Genomic DNA, 24,666 nt, shown 5'->3' on the forward strand with positions numbered 1-24,666 from the left:
TCATTTCATTGGTTCCAGTCCTCCTTATCCTTTACATCTCAAGCCTAAATGTCAGTTCTTCTGAGGAACTTCCCTGGTTACTATACTAGTTCACCAAGTGATACTCAGTACATAGGGTAGGGCTTCACACACTTGACAAAAAGTTACAGTATCATCTACTTCTCCTTTGGTAAAAATCATCATACTTTGTTGGAATGATTTTTGTCTGCCTTTCCTACTGGATTGTTAAATATGTAAAAACTGAGTCTGTGTATAAAAAGTCCATTCTGTATCTCTAGTAGCACATGATACATGTTCATTCATTCATTTATTGGAGAGATTTTAATTAAGCACCCCCCCTGTGCCTGGCACTGTTCTGGCAATGAGTATACCAGTCCAACAAGGATACTGCTCCCACAAAGTTTATATTTCAGAAAGAAGAGACACATGACAAATCAATGAAGGAAGATAGGAAGGAAAGAATAAATTAACATGTGCTTAAAACTTGTAAGAAACAAAGGAAGAAAGAGAGAAAAGTTTTTAGCTTCTTATTCCATGTTAAATGAAATTTTCAACATCCTTTCTTTAACAAAGTTTATTTAATAACCGTTCTTCCATTTCTTCATGTCCAAATAAAGCTTTTCCAAGGTCAGTGTTACACAGTATATGACCACTTATGTAGTTTGAATTTGGAAACCCCAGAAAATTGTTCCTAATAAAAATATTTGAAATACTTGCTCTCTCAAATGTTATTTGATACTAAAATGTCTTTCAAATATAAATAATACCTTTCATTCCACACTTAAAAATGATGCTTCAAGGACAATGTTGTAGTGTCAGAATTATGAATGAATGAATAAAGAATAAATAAGAAATCTGTTGATTATCTCCAGGGTTGCCATTTGTCATACAATGAGTTAGGACAACTTTCACAAGTCAAAAAATTTAGGCTTAAGGAGTAGGTATTAGTGGGGAAAGAGAATACTCACGAGGCTAGAGTCAACTATCAGAGATGATCATGGTCCCTTAATTTGTCCATCATCCTCTGGGGAGCATTTTCTGGATCTGACTCCAATGGAGAGAACCTTTTACTTTTGGGTCTCTCTTCTTGTGGAGCAAATGTGCGATGTTGGCCTTGTTATTGAGTAGAATAAAGAGGCTGTTTATGGAGCCAGGAATGTGGATTTAGGATGATAACTGCAACAGTATTTGGGGCCTGTGGAGCCCTTGAGATGTTATAGTTCTCTGTGAGAAGGGGTGTATACGGACAAGAAACTACCAGTGTCATTGGAAGCTGAGCTTGAGCACTGTCCCTCCTGCTACCTGTCTTTGCTTCTAATAGTGATCCCCGAACACTTAATGTGTTTATATTCTTTTTTTAAAGATTTATTTATTTATTTGGGGGGGAGAGAGCGAGCTGGGGGGAGCAGAGAGAGAGAATCCAAACAGACTCCATGCTGGGTACAGAGCCTGACCTGGAGCTCGACCCCAGGATCCTGAGATCATGACTTGAGCCGAAATCAAGAGCTGGTCGCTTAATCGACTGAGACATTCAGGCACCCCATGTGTTTATCTTCTTGATACAACATTCCTTCCATTGCTTTAACCTATACAAACATATTTTTTTTAATCTGGCACATCATATGATCATCACTAACTTACAGTTGAGAATCCCAGGACAGTGGGAAATTTACCTTAGCATTTCTGTTTTAAAATAGCGTAGACTAACTCCCAGATCCCTTACTGAAAGTTAAGTCAATATAGACATTATGCATCTATTAGTAAAGAATAACCAAAGTTTCTTAATCAAAACTATCAAAGAAATACAAACACTAATTTTAAAAGATGCTATAATAAATATTTATAGTCCCAGAAATAACTTTAAAAGTAATATATATGTATGCATTTTATATATATACATATATATTTATATTTATACAAATGTATATAAGATATATTGGGAAGAAAGGAAAAATGATTCCGAGGTAACTGAGCACTTCTTATTCCATGTGCTCAGCATTCTATATTTTATCTTTTAAAATACTCTCATTTTATAGATAATATTTCGCAAGAGTATGATCTTTAGCTCCTGATTGTTCTGTAGATCAGTCTTGGCATTTGTATTTAATGTTTTATTAAACATTTGCAGTAATGTTTCTTGGCTTAACCAATGCTGGCTTTATTTTCAGAGCTGGCTTCTTACGCCACCTAAGGAGATGCTTTGACTAGCATATGGTGTTTCTTGCAAGGATTTTAAACATCAATTTACAAGATGTTTGAACAGGGTGTCTTGATAAACAACTGCTTGACATGAATACATGAAACACATATCTGTGAGCATCTCCTTACCAGAAAGCTTGACCATTCTTCATTCAATAGGTGTTTGGGCTCATGTTTCCTGTTTATAACTGTATTCACTCAAGGGGAGCTACTGGGAATGTGACCTGGTCTATCTCTTTGCTAGAATATAAGAGAATAATTTTCATTTTCTTGACCATAAAAACCTCTGCTTGTTTGTGCAAGACGAGTGAACATTACTTCAATTAGCTTTTTGCATGGTTTATTCTTGGCAGTGTTAAGAGACCACATTAATTGATTTGAGGACCAAAGGTTCATAGCTCTTCTTAATGAATGATGTCCATATCTGGAAATACAGATTTAACAACGCAGTATTAAAAGGTAGCTTCCTTTAGACAGAAATAATACTTAATAATCAATATGGAACTATGCTATTAAGATTCAGAATCAGTCCAAACCAAAAGCATTCACATATTAGACCCTCTGAGGAGATAGATTGCAGATCTACCTTTGAGAACACAATCTAATGCTCCATATCCCTTCATTCCTTCAAAGAAATACAGTCAAAATGTTTTCTCCAGGTACTGTATGAGGCACATGCTGTGTAGGCACTGTCAAAAGTGGATATCACTGCAACAAAACTCATTTCCTACCTAAGTTAGTCCTGAGGTCCCAGTTCCTTGTTCTCTGATATTTACCCACCCTGCCAGTGCCTTGTAGTTACCTCACCCTTTGTCTTTCAGAGAAAAGAAAACACTCAATCTCATTTATCAATTATTAAGTAGTATCCAATACTGCTGGCCATTGTTTGCCTTCCTGTGACCATCCATTCACTAGTCTGGTGATGTGGAAATACCTCATTTGCCTCGTACCACACATCAGGGGCCTTCAGAAGGTGATTAATCATTATTCTGAGGCAATGGACCACATACACCAGGCTTGAGGAAGTGAAGGCAGAAAGGTTCAAGATAAAGTTCAATTTTATAAGACCAGCCCCATGTAACTAAATTGATGACTGAGTTCTGTCTCCCCTTCATCTGCAAGTTGTCTCAGATTTTAAAGTTAATGTCTATTGAGGCCTAAGTAAGGAATAGCTATTGTTGACAGCTCAGAACTTTGAAAAAGTGTTGCTAAGAGCCCTCTGATATAGAGAAATAAGCTACTAGAATATGTCAAAACACACAAATACTCATAGTGGATCATCAACTGCTGGAATATCAAGGATTGTTAATATCTTTGGGAAAAAATACCTTGAATTTCTTTAGATAATCAGTTTGTATTTATTCACGGTTGTTTATGCAGTCACTTGGGAAGGATTTATTGGGTGTCTGTATGTCCAGAATGTCTGAAACTTCCAAGGGGAAACAAAAGCAACAACTCTAGTGTTACAAAATAACAAGTCAACAAGTTACATGGAAATCCAAAGCTTCTGTTGAGGGAGGTTTCAAGTAGAATTCTAAGCCAAAGAATAATTTTTTTTCTCAAACTATAGTTTCAATAGGTAATTATGATAATAATAACTAACACTATTGACAAAAATTAAAACACTTAGAGTTTTAATAAGTTGTTCAAGGTCATAAAATGAGCATAGCCAAGAATGCAGAAGCAGTTTAGGGGTTTTAAAGTACTAGAACATTTGCTTTATCTAGAATCTGGATAAGAAGTTCCCAGGAAATTGGGTTTCCTGCCTTAGTTTCATCATAGGTAAAAGAGAAGAACTAAATGAGATACTGTATAAGTAGCACTTAATAGCATAAATAACACATTGTAAGCCAGTGTAAGTAGGTGGTCTCTACTGCAGATGAATAGTTAGCTTCAGGCATAGAACAGTTCCTGTAGTCTTAGTAACAGAATGATCATGCATTGCAGGTTAAATTGAGCAAACCAAAGCTTCCTGGTTTAAAAATATAAAAACTGAGCTGAGGAGTACCTTGATTGATATATCTAAGCCAGTGGTTCTATGCTAGGAGAAATGTTGTCCCTCAGGGGCATTTGGAGACATTTTTGGTTGTCACAATTTCAGGGAGGTGATACTTGCATTTAGTGGGTTGAGACCATGGATGCTGCTAAATATCCTATAAGGTACAGGTCAGCCCCCACAGCAAAGTATTATCTGGACAAAAATGCATGTAGTGCTAAGGTTGAGAAATTATAGTCTAAACTGATGGGCATAAATTAGGATATCGATTTTGCTTATTCTATAGAATGATTGAGGGTATCAGATGTAGAAGTGGATTTTCCTTAACATAGATTAATTTGATAGAAATGGTAAAAGGAGCTGGGTATCATAGCATGTTTTTTCTGATGTAGTGTCTCCTTAGAAATTTAGGGGACATCAAAAGCTAGAAGTTATTTTAGGGGGATTAAAATGGAAGGATTTTACCAAATAGAGAATGAGGACCCCCTAACAAAATGTTAAACAATTTTGTAGACTTGAATGCAAGACTGTAGAGTCATATTGGCATTGGGCACTTATGAGGATTCAATTTTAAAAGTGTTTCCACAGATGTGTCCCTTGGTCATTTAAAATTTAAGAGACAAGGAAAGATGGACTTAAAACTCAGTGGATTTGATTAGAGTGAGATTTTATTTTATTTTATTTTATTTTATTTTATTTTTTATCTCCACATGCTTCCCCCCTCCAAGTTTTAATTTAAATTGTGGCTAATTAACATACAGTGCAATATTAGTTTCAGGTGTGGAATTTAGTGACTCATCACTTACATACAACACCCAGCGCTCATCACAAGTGCTGTCCTTAATACCCATCACCCATTTAACCCTTTCCCCTGCCCACCTCCCTGTGTCCCTTTGAATCAGTATTCTTATATCCTTTGGGTAAATACCTAATAGTGCAATTGCTGGGTCATAGGACAGCTCTATTTTTAACTTTTTGAGGAACTTCCATACTGTTTTCCAGAGAGGCTACACCACTTTGCATTCCCACCAACAGTATAAGAGAGTTCCCCTTTCTCCACATCCTAGCGAATACCTATTGTTTTCTGTGTTGTTAATTTTAAGCATTCTGGCAGGTGTGAGGTGGTATCTTATTGTGGTTTTGGTTTGCATTTCCCTGATGATGAGCGATGTTGAGCATCTTTTCATGTGTCTGTTAGCCATCTGTATGTATTCTTTGGACAAATGTCTATTCATATCTTCTACCCATTTTTTAACTGGATTATTTGTTTTAGGGGTTTTGAGTTTTGTAAGTTCTTTATAAATATTGAATAGTAACCCTTTATTGGATATGTCATTTTCAAATATCTTCTCCCATTCCATAGGTTGCTTTTTAGTTTTGTTGATTGTTTCCTTCTTAGAGTGAGATTTTAATTAAAGGACAAGAAAGGGCTTCAATCAGGGAATGGTGGCTATTTTGAATTGTGAAGCTTTTACTTATTTATGTGTATGCACACATACAAAGAGACTACAGAAGGAGAGAAGTATAGAAGAGTAAATATAACAACTTCAATGTTTTAATTAAAGATGGCAATTAGGGACATTAAACTGGTTGTGAAAACTACAATAGCTAATAATCATTTATGGTCAAAGATTTCATTAATTTTACCATTCTGAAGAACAAAAAATAGATGAAAAATACAAAGAATTTTAACATGTTTTTGCGTAGTGTTTTACAATGTATAAAGTGCCCTGGCATTATCTCATCTATTTATAATGTGAGAAAGAACTTACTCTTTCATAATGATTGTTTATTCCCAGATATCCAAAATACTTGGCTTTTGGTAATAGAGCTCCATTGAACTATTGAGTGAATGTGTTGATTCTAAGAGCTCAAGTGGCAGTAATTATGGTCTAAAAACCGTCTAACTTACTAATGGTAGAGAGAAGTAGATGGAAGACATAACCTACATCTGAAGACAGCCTATAATACCACCAACCTAATGCCCTGGGAAATAATAAGTGGATAACTTTAGCTGCTGAAATTCACAGGAAGCTGTATAAACCCAATAAATCACTGATGGAGGCTGTAAACTTGCCAGCAAATCAATTACAATATCTTTGCAATTCCTTTCTGCATGTAACTAAAATAACAGCAGTGGGGATTTGAAAAATAAGCCATCATTGATTGCTTAAAATCATTTCTTGAGGTGGCAAAAGACCCTCCAGTCACCATTCATTAGCGAGGCCTTCATTATATTATCTAGAGCATGCATTTGTTAAATGGGGGAAAAAGGTTTCTCTACATATAAACATGATAATGCTAACCCATTATCAGTAGGACATACATTTTGAGCGGTTTTTCAAGTAGTTAAAATGAGGGTTTTTAAAAATAAGTTATATATTTTTGTCTAGCTTCAAGATACAACAGGAGTGGGAACATTATCTATGGTAAGGTTTATCTTTTCATCATATATAATTAATAAATAGGGGGATAAAACTCTGACAAATCCTTACATTCCCTTTTAGCAACTATGATACGCTTAGAACCAATTTGAAAGGATTCCAGTTCTTAGATATGTAACATTACTTCTTAGGATCATGGAATACTAGAGCTAGGCAAAGCCTTCAGAATATCTAATATCAGCCTATATTTGTGGATAAGAAAGCTAAGATTCAGGGACATTAACAGACTCATCCAAGTACACACAGCTAATGTGGTGGCTTATTAGGGTCTAAAATTCAGAGTTCCAAGCTGCCAATGTAGTGATCTTCCCATATCATACTGCCCTAAGGTCACACTTGATTCTACCACTACTTGTTGCTCTGTGGACTTCTCTGAACCAGCCTGCAAGAGATAAGACTTCAAGTTCATGTCAACATCATCCTAGAATTACCAGTTCTTTCATTGCCACCAAATGAAAGAATGCATGGGGAGCCATGTGTCCTTTTAAACCTCATCATTTGAATTTGCACATCCCCTTGCATGTCCTGGGGAATGCACGTTTGCATTCTCAAAACTAACTCAAAGGTGTAGACTTGGGCAGAACGCCATTTCCTAATCAAAGAGCACATGAAGCAATTTTTAAAATTCAGATCTAGGATATTCTTTAATAATCTTATGTCTTTAATAATCATATTTTCACAAGCTGCTTTCTAGTTCAAAAATAATTTTTATGTGTATTGAGATTATTCTTGTACTAGATTTTTGCCATTTCACTATGTAGGACATGACAGTTGAGGTAAATTGAATTTGAGAAAATGCAAATTAAAAGTTTTCCAGAGAAAGGCACCCTTAATAATGCTAAAAGGCATGGCAAACTGAAGTGCGGTTTGGGCAGATATGTGGATGAATTCTAAGGGAAGGACTATAGGAGAAATGGTGAATGGGGGTAGAGGCTTAAGAAGTGCAAAAGGTTGTATCAATAACCCCAACTCTTCACTTCTGCCTGTATCCATGTCTTTTGTCATGTAACTTTGCAGTCCTTTCCAACATAGGTGAGCCATTAATTCTGAGCTCCTGGATTTAGTCACAATTACATGCCTCGTACAATGGGACTAACAAATGTAAGTCTTCAGAAGTGCTTATACAACTCATTCTTATGCTTATGCCTTCCAAGTGAAAAGAACATGCCTAACTTAGTCTGCTGCTCCCAGGGGCAAGATCAAAGACATGTGAATCAGAGTTGGTGCAGCTAAGGTACCCTAGACTGGCTAGCCTAGAACAAAGTCTAACACAAGGATATATGTGCTATAATAAATAATAATTGGTGTTTGCCACTAAGTTTTGAGGTAGTTTGTTATGCAGCAGTTACCTGATATAGAAAAAGTGATTTCTCATGATTTGGAGATATCTATCCATCACTAGAAAACTATCAGGAAGTGGCAGAGGATCTTGAAGAGCAAAAGTAGCCCTTCAGATGAGGAAACTCATAAGCCCTAAGCAAGGTAATGATAATTTTCCTATCAAAGATGCTGAATCTGGGGGTGGGGGAGGAGTGTTCCAGGAACCTGTGCTAACCTGAATGGAAAGGTTTATGAGGGCCAGGTTTGGAACAAGGAGTTTCTTTCCTGAGGTCATAGGGATTGCCATAGGCAGTGGAATTATCAGCATTGGGAAGGCATGGCACACAAAAGATGCTTAATGTTTTTTTCTGACTAAATTAACAAATGAATCAGTGCAGGAAACCAAAGTCCAAAGCAAGTTCAGACTAAAGAATTGAAGTAGGAAGCTGTGAGGGCGTCTGCCTTCAGCTCAGGGCATGATCCCAGCGTTGTGGGATAGAGCCCCACATCAGGCTCCTCTGCTATGAGCCTGCTTCTTCCTCTCCCATTCCCCCTGCTTTTGTTCCCTCTCTCGCTGGCTGTCTCTATCTCTGTCAAATAAATAAATAAAATCTAAAAAAAAAAATCTGAAGTAGGAAGCTGTGAAAGACAAGATATGGTTGTGTGTGTCTTGGGGGGGTGCAGATAGAAGGAGTGAAATTCAGGCAGCCCTAACAGGAGTATGCACAAAAAGGATGAAGGAGTATAACTAGGAGGGTGCAGGTGTCTGCAACAAAAGCACTGTTTTTAAGACTTGTGTGACAGTGTCACAAAGGACTGTTTGAGACTTTTTTTCTTTTCTAAAGACTATAGAATAAAGTAGAGATTATAGCTGAGATTAAGCCTTATTTGAAATAAAGATAAATTTTCCCAGACTGAATGTAAAGAAGGTTAGCTCTTGGCTCAAAGATTCTATGCCTCCTGGCATTCTCCATAAAGAGAACTAAGGGTATGATACAGAGAAGAGTAGTCATCTTGGGGGCATGCCTACAGTCCATATGCAAATGGAAATATGACTACAAACTGTTCCTGTATCAGTGTTCCTGTATTTCTGTGTTCCTCCTATATTCCTAAAAGATTATCTGTTCACCTCACCTTCCTGAAGGAGGAAAACAGGGAATCACTTTCTTGGTTACTCCTCCAATATTGAGAAAGCTAGTCAATATTGGGTAGATCTACAAGGGAGAGCAGATGTCTTTATCATTGGGCATATTGCTTTGCCTCCAAAGGTAAGGGAGAAAGATGAGTGGTATAAGGGACTAGGTCTCTTAGAAAAAAAATGATTGATCACTGAAGTTCCCAGTTTTCACTATCTGAAGGGTATGAAAAAATGGATCCCTCCTGTGACAACAGGTCCCAGAAACAGGCTGCAGAATTGCTAGGATACTGCTCACTTGAAGTAAAGGTGCTCAGAGGGAAGTGATGGGTGTGGATGTGGTGAGAGACCCCACCTGAGAGTCAGCTAGGAGCTATGCTAAGTCTCCCAGGGGAGCTTCTTGGAGGTAATTCCTTCATCAGCAGGGTTGTTGAGATTGTGACCTGCCCACACCGAATCTTTTGACAGTAAGATGAGTGCTCAGTGAAAACCTAAACAGTGGGCTTAATTGACTTGCCATTGGTAGTCATATGAGGAGATGACTTTTCTCTTTCACGTTTCTTGTCTCTACACTGGAGGAAGTGTAACACGCTGGAAAGAGGAAAGTGGGGTCATAGACCATAGACCATGACTCTCCTTCAAGCCTTCAGAGCAGTGGATCTCAACTCTTAATCATATTCAGTGCCCTTCCACCATGTTTTTTATTTAACTGAGGTAAAATACACATGACATAAAATATACCATCTTAACCATTTTTAACTGCACAGTTTGGTAGTGTTAAGTACATTCGCATTGTTGTGCAGCCAATCTCCAGAATGCCTTTTTTCCCTTCAATTATTTCATCCCTCTCCCCACCCCCTTTCACTCTGGCAACCATCAGTTCTCTGTATTTATGAGTCTGTTTCTGTTTTTGTTTTGTTTTTTAGATTTCACATATAAGTGAAATCATCTGGTATTTGTCTTTCTCTGTCTGATTTATTTCACGCAGCATAATGCCCTCTAGGTTCATCCATGTTGCTGCAAATGGCAAAATTTTGTTCTTTTTTATGACTATTTATATATGCCATATCTTCTTTATCCATTCATCTATTGATGAGCAACACTTGGGTTGCTTCCGTATCTTGGCTATTATAAATAATGCTGCAATAAACATAAGGGTGCATATATCTTTTCAAATAGATGTTTTCATTTTCTTTGAGTGAATACCCAGAAGTAGAATTACTAGGTTGTATGGTATTTCTATTTTTAATTTCCTGAGGAATCTCCATAATGTTTTCCATAATGGCTGCACCAATTTATGTTCCCACCAACAGTGTATGAGGGTTCCCTTTTATCTACATCTTTGCCAAAACTTGTTATTTCTTGTCTCTTTGATATTAGCCATCTGACAGGTGAGAAGTGATACCTCATTATGGTTTTGATTTGCATTTCCCTGATGATTAGTGATGTTGAGCATTTTTCCATGTATCTGTTGGCCATCAGCATGTCTTCTTTGGAAAAACGTCTATCCAGATCTTCTGACCACTTTTAATCAGATTATTTTGGGGAGGTTGTGTTGTATGAGTCCTTTATATATTTTGGATATTAATCCCTTATTGAATATATCATTTGAAGATATCTTCTCCCATTCAGTAGGATGCCTTTTTGTTTCATTGATGGTTTCTTTTGCTGTGCAAGAGCTTTTTAATTTGAGGTAGTCTCATTTGTTTATCCTTACTTTTGTTGTCCTTGCCTGAGAAGACAGACTCAAAATAATATTGCTAAGTCCAAGAGCTTACTGCTTATGTTTTCCTTTAGTTTTATGGTTTCTCTTCTTACATTTAGGCATTTATTACATCTTGACTTTATTTTTGTGTATGGTTTAAGAAAATGGTCCACTTTCATATTTTTGCACATAGCTGTCCAGTTTTCCCAACACCATTTATTGAAGAGTCTATCTTTTCCCCTTTGTATATTCTTTCCTCCTTTGTTAAAGATTAATTGACCATATAATGGTGGGTTTATTTCTGGGCTTTCTATTCTATTCTATTTCTCTATTCTATTCTCTTTTTATTCTTTTGATCAATGTATCTATTTTTGTGCCAGCACCATATTGTTTTGATTACTACAGCTTTCTAGTATATCTTGAAATCTGGAATCATGATACCTCCAGCTTTGTTTTTCTTCCTTGAGATTGCTTTGGCTCTTCAGGGTCTTTTGTGATTCCATACCAACTTTTGGATTGTTTCTTCCAGTTCTGTGAAAGATAGTATTGGTATTTTGATAGTGATTGCATTGAATCTGTAGATTGCTTTGAGTGGTATGGACATTTTAACAATATTAATTCTTCTAGTACACAAGCACAGTATAACTTTCTTTTTTAAAAAAGATTTTATTTTTTTATTTGAGAGAGAGAGAGAAAGAGATAGTGGGAGAGAGCATGAGCAGGGTGAAGGGACAGAGGGAGAGGAGAAGCAGGGTCCCCACTGAGCATGGAGGAAGCCACATGTGGAGCTCCATCCTGGGACCCCAGGATCATGAGCTGAGCCAAAGGCAGACACTTAATGACTGAGCCACCCAGGTGAGGTGCCCCAAGCATGGTATATCTTTCCATTTGTTTGTGTCATATTCAATTTCTTTCATCAATGTTTGATAGTTTTCAGAATATAGGTCTTTCACTTCCTTGGTTAAATTTATTCTTAGGTACTTTATTCTTTTTGATCCAATTTTAAATGGGATTATTTTCTTAATTTCTCTTTCTACTAGTTCATTATTAGTGTATAGAAACAATACAGATTTCTGTATATTAATTTTATATCCTATAATTTTACTGAATTCATTCATTGGTTCTAAAAGCTTTTTGATGGAGTTTATAGGGTTTTTTTTATATATAGTATCATGTCTTCTGCAAATAATGACAGCTTTACTTCTTCCTTATCAAAGTGGATTCTTTTATTTCTTTTTCTTGTCTTATTGCTGTGGCTAATACTTCCAGTACTATGTTGAATAAAAGTGGTGAGAGTGGACATCCTTGTCTTGTTTCAGTACTCTTTTCATCTTGCAAAATCGAAACTCTATACCAATTAAACATTCACTTCCCATTCCTCCTCCCTCCAGCTCCTGGCAACCATTATTCTACTTTCCGTCTCTATGAATTTCACTACTCTAGGTACCTATAGAAGTGGAATAATATACTATTTATCTTTTTGTGACTGGATAATTTCCTTTAGCTTAATGTCCTCAAGTTTCATCCATACTGTAGCATATGTCAGACTTTCCTTCCTGTATAAAGCTGAATAATATTCCATCCTATGTGTATATCACATTTTGTTTATTCATTCATCTGTTAATGGACATTTGAGTTGCTTCCACCTTTTGGCTATTGCGAATGATGATCCTGTGCACACTGGTGTACAACTATCTCTTTGAGACTCTACTTTCAATTCTTTGGGGTATATACCCAGGAGTGGAATTGCTGGGTCACATAGTAATTTTTAAATTTTTTAGGAGCCCTCCCACTACATTTTTTTAAAAAATATTTTATAATATGATGACTTAATATATGTATACATTGTGAGTGATTATCACAGTCAAGTTAATTAACACATCCATCTCCTCACATAATTACCATTTGTGTGTGTGTGTGTGTGTGTGTGTGTGTGTGGTGAGAACATTTATGATCTACTCTCTTAGCAATTTTAACTATACATTATAGTATCACTAACTATAATCACCATGCCATACATTAGATCCCCCAAATTTACTCATAACTGAAAATTTGTACCATTTGACCAACATCTCCTCATTTTCCCCAGCCCTAGCCCCTGTCAATCACTGTTCTAATCTTTGGTTCTATGATTTCAACTCTTTTAGATTCCACATCACATTGTATAACTTAAAGTAAATCACAGTTTGCAACCTAAATATGCAGAATGTTTGTCAATTATATCCCCAATAAAGCTGGGATATATTTGAAATTAAAATTTAAAAATAAATTAAATTTTAAGAGGGAAAAGAAATAGTTTATATCATCCCCTGTGCTATACTGAGATGAAATTCAAGAGTAATGTAATCTATCTTCATATGTATTTTTTTCTTTTCTTTTTTTTTTTTACTTTTCAATTAAGTTTTCAATTTTAATTCCAGTATAGGTAATATACAGTGTTATATTAGTTTCAGGCATACAATATAGTGATTTAACAATTCTGTATATCATTACTCAGTGCTCATCATGATAAGTGTACTCTTAATCCCCTTCACCTATTTCACTCTTCTCCCCAGCAACCTCCCCTCTGATATGCTTTATTTTAAATGAGTACCCTCAGTTAAAGTTTTTTTTTAACAACAATTTTTTTACTTGAAGCATACTTCAGAACACATGATTCTAAAATATATATATGTTTATTTAAAGAGAAATATACACATTTTTGTTATTATTTCTTGAAATAAATTCCATAAACCTTCCATTTGAGAAAAATAGAACACACATTTTCTTCAAGTACACACTGAAGAATACTGTGGGTAAATCCTTTAAAAAGAGACATAACAAATATTACAAATTTAAGAAGATTCAAATCATATCAAGTATATTTTCCAACCACAATGGTACAAAACTAAAGATCAACAATAAAATAAATCTGGAATCTACAATAAAAATATTAAATATTTAATATGTAAATTTTCAACAACACACTACCGCACAAGCAATGGACCAAATAAGAAATCAAACACCAAATCAAAATATGTTTCAAAACAAAAGAGAAAGAAAACACAATATTCCAAAACCTGTGGGATGCAGCAAAAGCAGATGTTAGAGTAAAATTTACACTATAAATGTTTGTATTAAGAAAAAAACTCAAACAACTTAGCATTACACCATAAGGAACTAGAAATAGAAGAAACTTAGCTGAACTTAGTAGAGGAAGGAAATAAGAAATAAAAATCAGCAATAAATAAAATAGAGAACAGAATAAACAATAACATACCAGTGAAAGTAATGACCCATTATTCAAAAAAATAAAATAAAATTGGCAATGTTAACTACACTAACTAAAAGAAAAGAGAGAGAAGACTTAAAAACCAAAATGAGAAATGGAAGAGAAACCAATTCAATAGACACCCACAGAAATACATAATGTGATAACAGATTACTATAAATAATTATATACTAACAAATCAGATAACTTAGGAAAAAATCCCAAATAATTCCTAAAAACACATCAGTTACCAAAGTTGAATCATGAATCTTGAATCCAAGAAATGGGAAATCTTAGACCAATAACAAGTATGAAAGTTGAATTAGGAATCAAGAATCTCCCAGCACAGGGGCACCTGGGTGGCTCAGTCATTAAGCGTCTGCCTTTGGCTCAGGGCGTGATCCCGGAGGTCTGGGATCGAGCCCCACATCAGGCTCCTCCATTGGAAGCCTGCTTCTTCCTCTTCCACTCCCCCTGCTTGTGTTCCCTCTCTCGCTGGCTGTCTCTATCTCTATCAAATAAATAAATAAAATCTTAAAAAAAAAAAAAAAAGAATCTCCCAGCACAGAAAAACCCAAGACCACATGGATTCATTGGTGAATTCTACCAAATATTAAAAAAAAAAAAACTAATGGCAATATTTATCACAATCTTACAAATAATGGAATAGAGGATATACATTCAAAATCATTCCAAAGCAGGATAAAAACACAAGAACAAAAAAAGTCTAGTTTGTCCAATAAAAGTATTGCTACACTAGCTTTCTCTTCACATCCATTTGTGTGATAAATCTTTCTCCACCTCCTCATTTCAATCTTCTGGTGTCTTTAGATCTAAAATGAGTCTCTTGGAGGCAGCATATACATGGGTCTTGGTTTTTATTTATCCATTCTAACACCTTATGTCTTTTGAATGGAGCATTTAGTCCTTTAACATTCAAAGTAATTATTGATAGATATGTATTTATTGCCATTTTGTTCTTTTGTCATTGTTTCTGGAGATTTTCTCTGATCCTTTCTTGTCTTTGTCACTTTTGTTCTCTCCTTTGCACTCAGAGAGTCCCCTTTAATATATCTTGCAGGGTGGTTTCACTTGTCACAAACTCGTTTAGTATTTGTTTGTCTGAGAAACTCTTTCTTTCCTTCTATTCTGAATGATAGCCTTGCTAGATAGAACATTCTTTGTTGCAGATTTTTCCCATCAGCACTTTGACTATATCATGCCATTATCTTCTGGCTTGCCAAGTTTCTGTTGAGAAATCTCTGGCTAGCCTTATGCGTTTTCTCTTGTAAGTTAAGGACTTCTTCTGTCTTGCTGCTTTTAAGATTTTTTTCTTTATCACTGTATTTTGCAAATTTAATTACCATATCTCTTGGTGTTGGCCTGCTTTTGTTGATTTTGATGGGATTTCTCTGTCCCTCCTGGATTGGATGTCTGTTTCCTTCCCCAGATTAGTGAAGCTTTCTGCTATTATTTCTTGAAATAAACTGTCTGCCCCCTTTCCCCTCTCTTTTTCTTCTGGGGCTCCTATAATACGAATGTTATTATTTTGATATAGTCACTAATTTCCCTAAATCTATTCTCATGTTGCATAGTTCTTCTTTCTTTCTTTTATTCAGCTTCATTAGTGTCCATTATTTTATCTTCTAGGTCACTGATTCATTCCTCTGCTTTTTCTAGCCTGCTAGTCATTGCATCAAGCCTGTTTCCAATCTTGTTTATTGCATTCTTCAACTCTAATTTATTCTTTAACTCTTTCTTCTTTGTTTTAAGGGTCTCACTGATGTCTTCTATTCTTTTCTCAAGCCCAGTGAGTATCCGGAGGTCCCTTGCTTTAAATTCTCCATCAGCCATATTACTTATATCCTTTTTGCTTAGATCTCTGGCTGTGATCTTATCTTGTTCTTTCATTTGTGATAAATTTCCTCCCTCTTGGCATTTTGTCTAAGTCTCTGCCTTCTTCTTTTTGTTAGAAAATTCAATCACATCTTCTGCTCCTGAAAGTAATGGCCTTATGAAGAAGAGGTCATGTAGTGCCCACAGCCTGGTGCCTCGGGGAGTGTCTCTGGTGTGTCCTGCATGCACTCTGCTGTTGTTTTGGATGCTCCATCCTTCAGGCCAGTCATCTGCATAGGCTCTTCTTGCCTGCTGTGGGCAATTTTTAAAAATCTACATAATATCCTGTGATATAAAGGAAAAATGATAGGAAAACAATTTTTAATATAAAATATATTTCAAATGTAAGTGTTTGGGCACAATCACAGAAGAAAGAATCATAAGCTTAGTAGTACTTATAATAAATAAATTTGGATTTAAAAGAAATAATAAACTTTAAATGCATATTATTAAGTGAAAGAAGCCTGTCTGAAAATGCTACATACAGTATGTATTAGTCAGGGTTCTGATTCCAAGTATATGACATTCTGGAAAGGGCAAAACCATGGAGACAGTAAAAAGATCAGCAGTTGCTGGTTGTTAAGGAACAGGGAAGGAGGACTAGGTGGAAAACAGAGGGTTTTTAGGGCAGTAAACTGTTCTATATGATCTTGTAATGGTGGATGCAGGTCATTACACATTCATCAAAACCCAAAGAACAATCATAATATGATTCATAATATGAATAATAATAAAAACCAAGAATTTGGGGTGATAATGATGTGTCAATGTAGGTTCATTGATTATAATGAATGTACCATTCTGGTGCAAGATGTTGACACTGGGCAAGGCTGTCCAGAGGAGGAGGTATGTAAAAATGCTTTGTACTTTCTGCACAATTTTGCTGTGAACCTAAGGCTTCTCTAAAAAATAAAGTTAATAATAAGAATAATAATAAAAGCCAAAAGCCCAAAACAGGTAATTTTCAAATAAAAAAGAAATAAGATAATATGCACTTGAATATTGTTGAAACTTTATTTTTTTAAACTTTGAAATAAAAGCTAAATAATTATATTCATGTATATTTCTGCAATCTCCATAATGGGGATAGGTACATAATACAGACTGATTCAGGTATGTTGTGTTGGCCGCTCAAATATGAATGGCACTGCCATTTGTGGCATGATTTTCCAGATTAGTGAACAGTTTCTAGTAAAATTCCAAACGAAATGAATTCACTCTTTCCTCAGTGTATATGGTAGTAACATTTATATTCCTGAAAAATACAGTGATTATTAAAATTGTGCAAAATACTTTTTTATTTTAAAAAATGGAATTATGCTCTATATTTGAAAATTATTAACAGGTTTTTATCACATGAATGTCCAGTGGGACAACTGAAGATAGTGCAGGAAGTAAAATTTTTCATGGATTAGGTTTGTCCCATTCATTGTCTCTCATTTCTGACCTCCTCCCACTACGTGTCTATAATGCCTCCCCAAAACACTGGGATCATACTTACACCTACGAATTTCCTTAAGAATAGCAATTGTCTCAAATTATGTCATTTAAAAATAATTAAACTAAAAGTCCTTATAAACATGATACTTAGATGAAATGGGATACATTGAAATAAGCTGAAGAACCAAGTAGAAAACTTCTAATGCAACGATGGTAAAGAATATTTGTAATATCCACTGAGTAAGTATGTAAGTTTGGGTCTCTGTGTAAAACTTACATTCAAGCAATGGATCTAAAATTGACAACAGTGAATGCTACTTCAAATCCAACAGATTTTAAGTGAGTATTACATAATTTAAAGCAGGTCATTTTAAAATAGTTCTTTGACACCGTTAAGAATTTTTGTGTCATTACTAATAATTTCACTACATATAAGATGAAAGCCAGGGAAGACAAGACTTTTGAAACAACTCATGATTAATGGCAAGTACAGAGAATATCTTTTGAAAGTATTTTTTAAACTTTTTATTTGGAAATAATTTCAACCTTACATAAGAGTTGCATAAATAGTAGAAAAATTTTCATGCACCTTTTATCTAGATTTACTGGTTGATGATATTCTTTCCCATTTATTTTATCACTTTGTCTCTGGATAGACAGACAGATATTGATATATTTTTTCTGAGTCATTTAAGAGTTAGTTTCAGAAATTGTGTCCCTTTACTCCTAGATATATAAATGTATATTTCCCAAGAACAAGGATATTCTCTTAAATAATCACATTATGAAAATCAGGAAATTTAACATTGATACAATACTATTATTTAATCTATAAGCCATATTTCAATTTCACCAATTGAATAAAACCCCTTATAACCATTCTTTTAAAGTATAAGATCATGTCTAGGCTTTCATATTATGTTTAGTTGTCATATTGCTTTAGTCTCCTTTAATCTGAAACAGTTCTATAGCTTTTCTTTGTCTTTTATGACACTGACATTTTTTAAATTTTTTTTTTGATGTAAAGTTCGATGATTCATTAGTTGCATATAACACCCAGTGCACCATGTAATACGTGCCCTCCTTACTACCCATCACCGGCCTATCCCATTCCCCCACCCCCTCCCCTCTGAAGCCCTCAGTTTGTTTCTCAGAGTCCATGGTCTCTCATGCTTCATTCCCCCTTCTGATTACCCCCCCCTTTCTTTATCCCTTTCTTCTCCTACCGATCTTCCTAGTTTTTATGTTCCATAGATGAGAGAAACCATATGATAATTGTCTTTCTCTGCTTGACTTATTTCAATTATGACATTGACATTTTTAAAGAATTATTAAAGACACTCCATTTGGATTTTTCTAATGATTATATTCAGATTATGTGATTTTGACAGGAATACCACAAAAGTAATGTTGTTGTGCCCTTCCCGGTACATTCCATCAGAATGTATATAAGTTATCTTGTCCCATTATGAGTGATTAGAGAATATCTTCACTAGAAAAAAGGTCTAGGGAAAGCAAGCCCACTCAGCAGTAAAATGTGCTGCTCAATCTTGGTATTTTTTCATAAGTAAGTAAAAACTTAAGTTGATTTGACCTAAACATGCAGTATTTTCTTTGAAAAGAAAAAGTCAATTCATAGTCAAGATAACATATGGAATATCACCTTCACTGACACAAACCAAGAGTTTCAAAATCAGATTTAAATTATGTTGACAATTAATATGCATGATGATATATCCTGTCAAAGGCCTAGATAGAACTTAGCTGGTGGTCAAAGGATATTGCTTTACAGTCAATGTGCTTGTGAATTATGTGCATCAGAAGGAAAGGGGACCACCTCATGAGACTGTGTATTGGGTCTTCGCGAAGGGCTAGCTGCAAAGTGCTTTCCTGTAGCTCAATGAAATGAAAAGGATAAGATTCGTTTTTCTCTCATTTTGCTTCCATCTGAGTCTTTCTGCTAGCAAAGAACTTGAAGTAAAGCATCTATTAATCTTGGAACAACCACTGAATTTAATTACCATGTCTAATGTTAGCTTGTACAAAGTGTTATAGGGATATGTTTTCTTCCATAAGAAGTACAGTACAATATGTTCTTCTATTTCAAATCCATTTCACTTAATTCCAGTGCTTTGACAGGAAAAGCAATACTGCTGCCGACCTTCATAGTCAGGCTACTCTCTCTTGCTGAACTACACACCTGAGAAATATCACATCCCACTTGCCTTCATCCCAACATCTTGCTATAAAGAAATATTTCCGTTCGTTCTCCTCCAAAAAAAAAAAAAAAAAGAATAAGGAGAGCATGAATAATTGTTGCATTCCAAGAGATTATGATGAATTTTATTAGTGTACAAAGCATATTGCATGAATTTACCAAGGGTCTTTATTCTGAGCTCACATATGTTCTGCAAAGCTGTCATTTTAAACTGCTCATAGAGTTGTGCTAAGTGGCGCATTCCATTTCCTTGTATGGCTATTCACCTTTTCGGGTGGGTAGTGGGTGGGTATTAAACTCTGCATGCTGTGATGGAAATCTATACAAAGTTTATACTTCTCTACACATTTTTGAGGTGAAGCAAGTAGGGATGAAAACAGAAAGTCATATTGATTCTCTCCAGGAGTCTTTTGAATTAAAAATCTATTTAAAACTGAAAGGTTATTTGATGGTATGTTGGGTAATTGAGTACAGGGTCAACATGTAGGTGGAAAACAACACTGTTGATGGTTGTGAAATGATGACCCTCCATCTTCCTGAAGAAGTGAAGGAAGAAATTTAACTATAATCACAATACTCTGCATTTCATCTCTAGAATTTATTCATCTTCTAACTAGAAGTTTGTACCCTTGACTAACATCTCTGTAATTCCCTCACCTCCCAGCCCTAACTCTACAGTGGCAATCATATTGCAATACATAAATGTATCAAACCAACATGTTATACACCTTAAACTTACACAATGTTATATGTCAATTATATCTCAATTAAAAATTTAATATAAAGCATAGAAAGAGGTACTTAGCTCACATATTTTTTTAAGAAACTCACCAACTTGTTAAGATTTGTCATATATGATATTTTTCTGGAAAGCCTAAGAAGGGGAAGATGACCCCGATGCTGTCATATTTGAGACAATAGTCAGAGATAGGCTTGAAAGCATCTCACACTACTTTTAACCTTTGAGACTTTAGTGCATACTCATATGCAGTGATTTTATGAGGTCAAATCAGAAATAGTTATTTCAAACAAGTATAACAACTTTGTGTTCCCCATTAACTATCTTGCTCTGGGTTTTCCATCATACTTAAGGCAAGTAAAATGATAAAATTGTGTTTTTAAGATTTTATTTATTATTTTATTTGACAAAAAGAGAGTGAGACCTGGGGGAGGAGCAGAGAGAGAGGGACAAGCAGACTCTGTGCTGAGCACAGAGCCCGATGTGGGGCTCAATCCCAAGACCCTGAGATCATGATCTGAGCTGAAACCAAGAATTGGGCCATTAACTGACTGAGCCACTCAGGTGTCCCTAAACTGGTTTCATGTTACAGTAAATTTTATCATGCCTCAGTTTCACTTCTCTCTTAAAGAACCTATTATACATTTTCTGAATGGAGCCACACACTGAAGCTTTCAAAATATGACAGTAAATAATAATAAAAAGTAGTGAGAGAATCATCCTGTACTTGAACTATGATGACAATAATACATATTTTCATAATTATATTTTTATTATTTAAATTCTCAATCCCTCACACATATATCTATTGGTTTACTTCTTTTCCAATCCTATTTCTGCCCGCTCACTTTCACATCCCCTGCTTTCCTGCCCAAGTAACAAAACTCCATTTCTGCTACTGCTGCTCCTTCACTTGAAAGGTTTTCCTTGTACTGCTGCCACCACTCCTTTTCTAAACTTTCATCTTCAGAGCTTGAAATCCTCCTCATCCTTCTAGACTGTTTAAATGCACCTCCTTGATGGCCTTCCTGACTGAATATAACTTCCCCTTTCTATATTTATCCACTATCCTTTAACTACACCTTTCTCGTTATACATATCTTATTTGTATTTTGTACCTTTTGTTTGTTCATTTATGCAACAGTTATTTATTAAATGTCTTCCATGTGCTAGGTGGCATGTGCCAGGGATGACTATAAATAAAACAGCTCTATAGATCTGTGTCCTCAGGAAGCTCTCATTCTGTCAGGAAATATAGACATTAAGGAAAGAATTACAAAAATGAAAAATTCTGTAAAAGAAAAAACACAAAATATATAGCTATGTCTAAAAGGGTTATGTCTCTTAACCTCGTCTAATAGGTCAAAAATCTCTGTCCTTGGTCAATAGGGATTAAGTCATATGACTTGAGGGTTGAGTTACACTTCACTTGGCTTGAGTTCCATTATATGAAAATGCATTGTTCTGGAAATTCCAGAGCAATCCACTCATATTCACACAGCTTGGGGCTTCAGAAAGCATATTATTCAATTGCAAATAATATGTGTAAAAACTGGATCCACAATATGCATATGTAAGAGTCCCCCAGAAGTTTACAAAAGTTTGAAGCTGCCCATCCATGGGACCTTTCCTGAACCCTCTCTGAAGGCCAGACCTGGTGCCAAGTGCTAAGGATACATACAGTGCTGCTGATGACATGCTCCCTTCCTTCAAGGAGCTCACGGTGCAGGAGACAGAATCTCTGTGATTGTTCTAACGGTATCTCAAATTGCGTCTGCTGAGACCCTAACTACTTTGGGAAAACAGCAAAGGAAGAGATCTCCTAGTAATCTATTTTGTCCTTTTATGCAGTTCCTTTATTTTTAGTCTTAAAGGCTCATTTCCATGAAAGAATGTGTCATCACTTCTGTTCCAAGGAATTTGAAGAACAGATGGAAGGATGGAACCCATAGCTTTTTCCCTTTTGGGGTCCTGCACAAACATGAGAAACAGAATCCCCAATAGTTGTAACATAAAAGTGTATTATAACTCCTTATGTTAGTAAAATAGTAAATAATAAATCTCCCATGGGCAGACACAGTCTCTTACTCCTTTCTGTATCTCCTGAATCATTCAATGCATTTTACTTCGTTTGCACTCAGCCGATAGAGTGAATGCATGAGTAAATGAAAAATTGGTGAATGAACAAAGGAATAAACAAATTAGTTGGAGAGGTTAAAGAATAGGACATCAATGACATTTGGGGTTAACTTGGAAAGTGAAACTTGAAGGAATCATGCCATTCCACTTTTTTTACTGCAGAAGAATTTTATTACTTGGTCAGTATGACCAGTATTCTTATAATTAATTAAGATCAGATTTATCCACAATCTAAAAGTAGACATTGATGGCTTTTTGTAAAGTCTTTCTTTCCCTACATACACAGGGAAAGAGATCATTCAGGAAATAATGAATAAGAAATAGAAGCAATCAAAACCGTTAACCCCAAGGACTTCCAAGTGCTTCTATCTGATGCCATATCTGAAATGTATAGCAGAACCAAAATAAATTACCATTTCTTTAAATATGGGTTGAATATGTAAGTTTGCTTTTTCCCTGAATAAATTAATTTGCAACAAAGGGTAGTGGAAAATACTTCTTCCTCCCTAATAAATTCGTCTGTGTTCAGCTATCTTACTAGTTTTCCTACCCTTCAGAGTTGCCCAGAACAATCTTGCCCTACTTTGCTCTTAAAAATCATGGTCTCCCAAGATATTTATTAACTATAAAGGTAATGATGGCAACTGTATTGTGGAGAAACCCAACAGATACCACTTTAACCAAGTGATCAAGTTTAACATCACTAGTAATGAGACATACTGACATCATGAACCCTTTGATATGAAATAATATAAAGAGCATATTGTGCTGTAGCATTCTTGCCATAGATGCTAACCTCAATGTAATCATGAGAAAACATCAGACAAAAACAAATTGAGGGGCATTTATAAAATAACTGATCAATGTTCTTCAAAATTGTCAAGGCCATGATGAAAGAATAGGACAGACTGAAGAACTGTCACGATTTGGAGGAGACTAAGGAGACATAACAGTTTAATGATATGTGGGGTCCCGTATTGAATACTGGACCATAAAAAGGACTTTAGTGGAAACACTGGTGAAATTTGAATGAGGTCTACAGTTTAATCAACAGCATTGTACCAATGTTAACTTCCTGGTTTCAATTTTGTGCCATGATTATGTAAGACGTTAACATTAAAGAAAGATGGGTAAGGGTTTTATGGGAATACTTTATTATTTTTGCAACTTTTCTGTAAACCTACAATTAGCTCAAAACAAAAAGTTAAAAATATATGGCACATCAACATTAATGGACATCTTTATGAGATAAATAAGTACAGACACATTGTAGGGCAGCCAGAATAATATCAGTCAGGATGATGTGACTTAGACATTTGAATCCTCTGTAATTTTTCTTTATCCAGTCTTAACTAATGGCATCTACCATTAGTATCACTCCACATATCTATCCAATCAGTCTGCTAAGTACTATAGTGCTCACTGTCATTACACCATCTGATTTTAGTAATTTTAATTGGTTACATTAAATGAGTTTGAAAAAGGCAAAGAAAAAGCTCAAAAAGTTTTTAAAGCACTGCCATCTGCTCTAAAAAGTGCCGTATATTATTTTTTTCTGGTTCACTGTCTACCAGACCAAAAATATGTTTGCCATCATCATGTCATTCTAACTTTGGTGGTAAGGGAGATTACCATTTATCAAAGAAAAATAGCTCCAAAATTTTTGGTATTTAAATGTGAAATATCAGTTGGTCTGACTCCATACACAAACAAAAACAAAACACACACCTCCTAACCACCCTTCCCCTAATCTGTCTTATCTCCAATCTTTGGGAATAGAAGTTTTGGAAGCAGATCCTACCTCAGTGTGGAAAGTACTCCTGGTTTCCAGTTACCAGTTGCCAGAGAGTTGAGGGCTTATTCTGTCAGGACTGCCTCAGTTTTTACAAAATCAATTAAGACTTTTCCAGTTTAAGGCTAACATTCTTCAGATTGATTCAGTTGTCAAAGCTGAACTGAAATTCAAACCAAGCAAGAAGTGATTTTCATCTGGACTTCTAAATGGGGTTAAATCAGAAAATGTATATGAAGATCCTTAACTATTTTTAAAATAATAATGTAGTTTACAATTTTGTGTGTGTGCGTGTATGTGTGTGTGTATAGTTAGTTGTGTGTGTAGATACACATATGTGTGTGTGTGTATATATATATATATATATATATATATATATATATATATATATAT

The sequence above is a fragment of the Ursus maritimus genome (genome assembly GCF_017311325.1).
Source record: "Ursus maritimus isolate PB19 chromosome X unlocalized genomic scaffold, ASM1731132v1 scaffold_X1, whole genome shotgun sequence".
NCBI classification, from domain to species: Eukaryota; Metazoa; Chordata; class Mammalia; order Carnivora; family Ursidae; genus Ursus; species Ursus maritimus.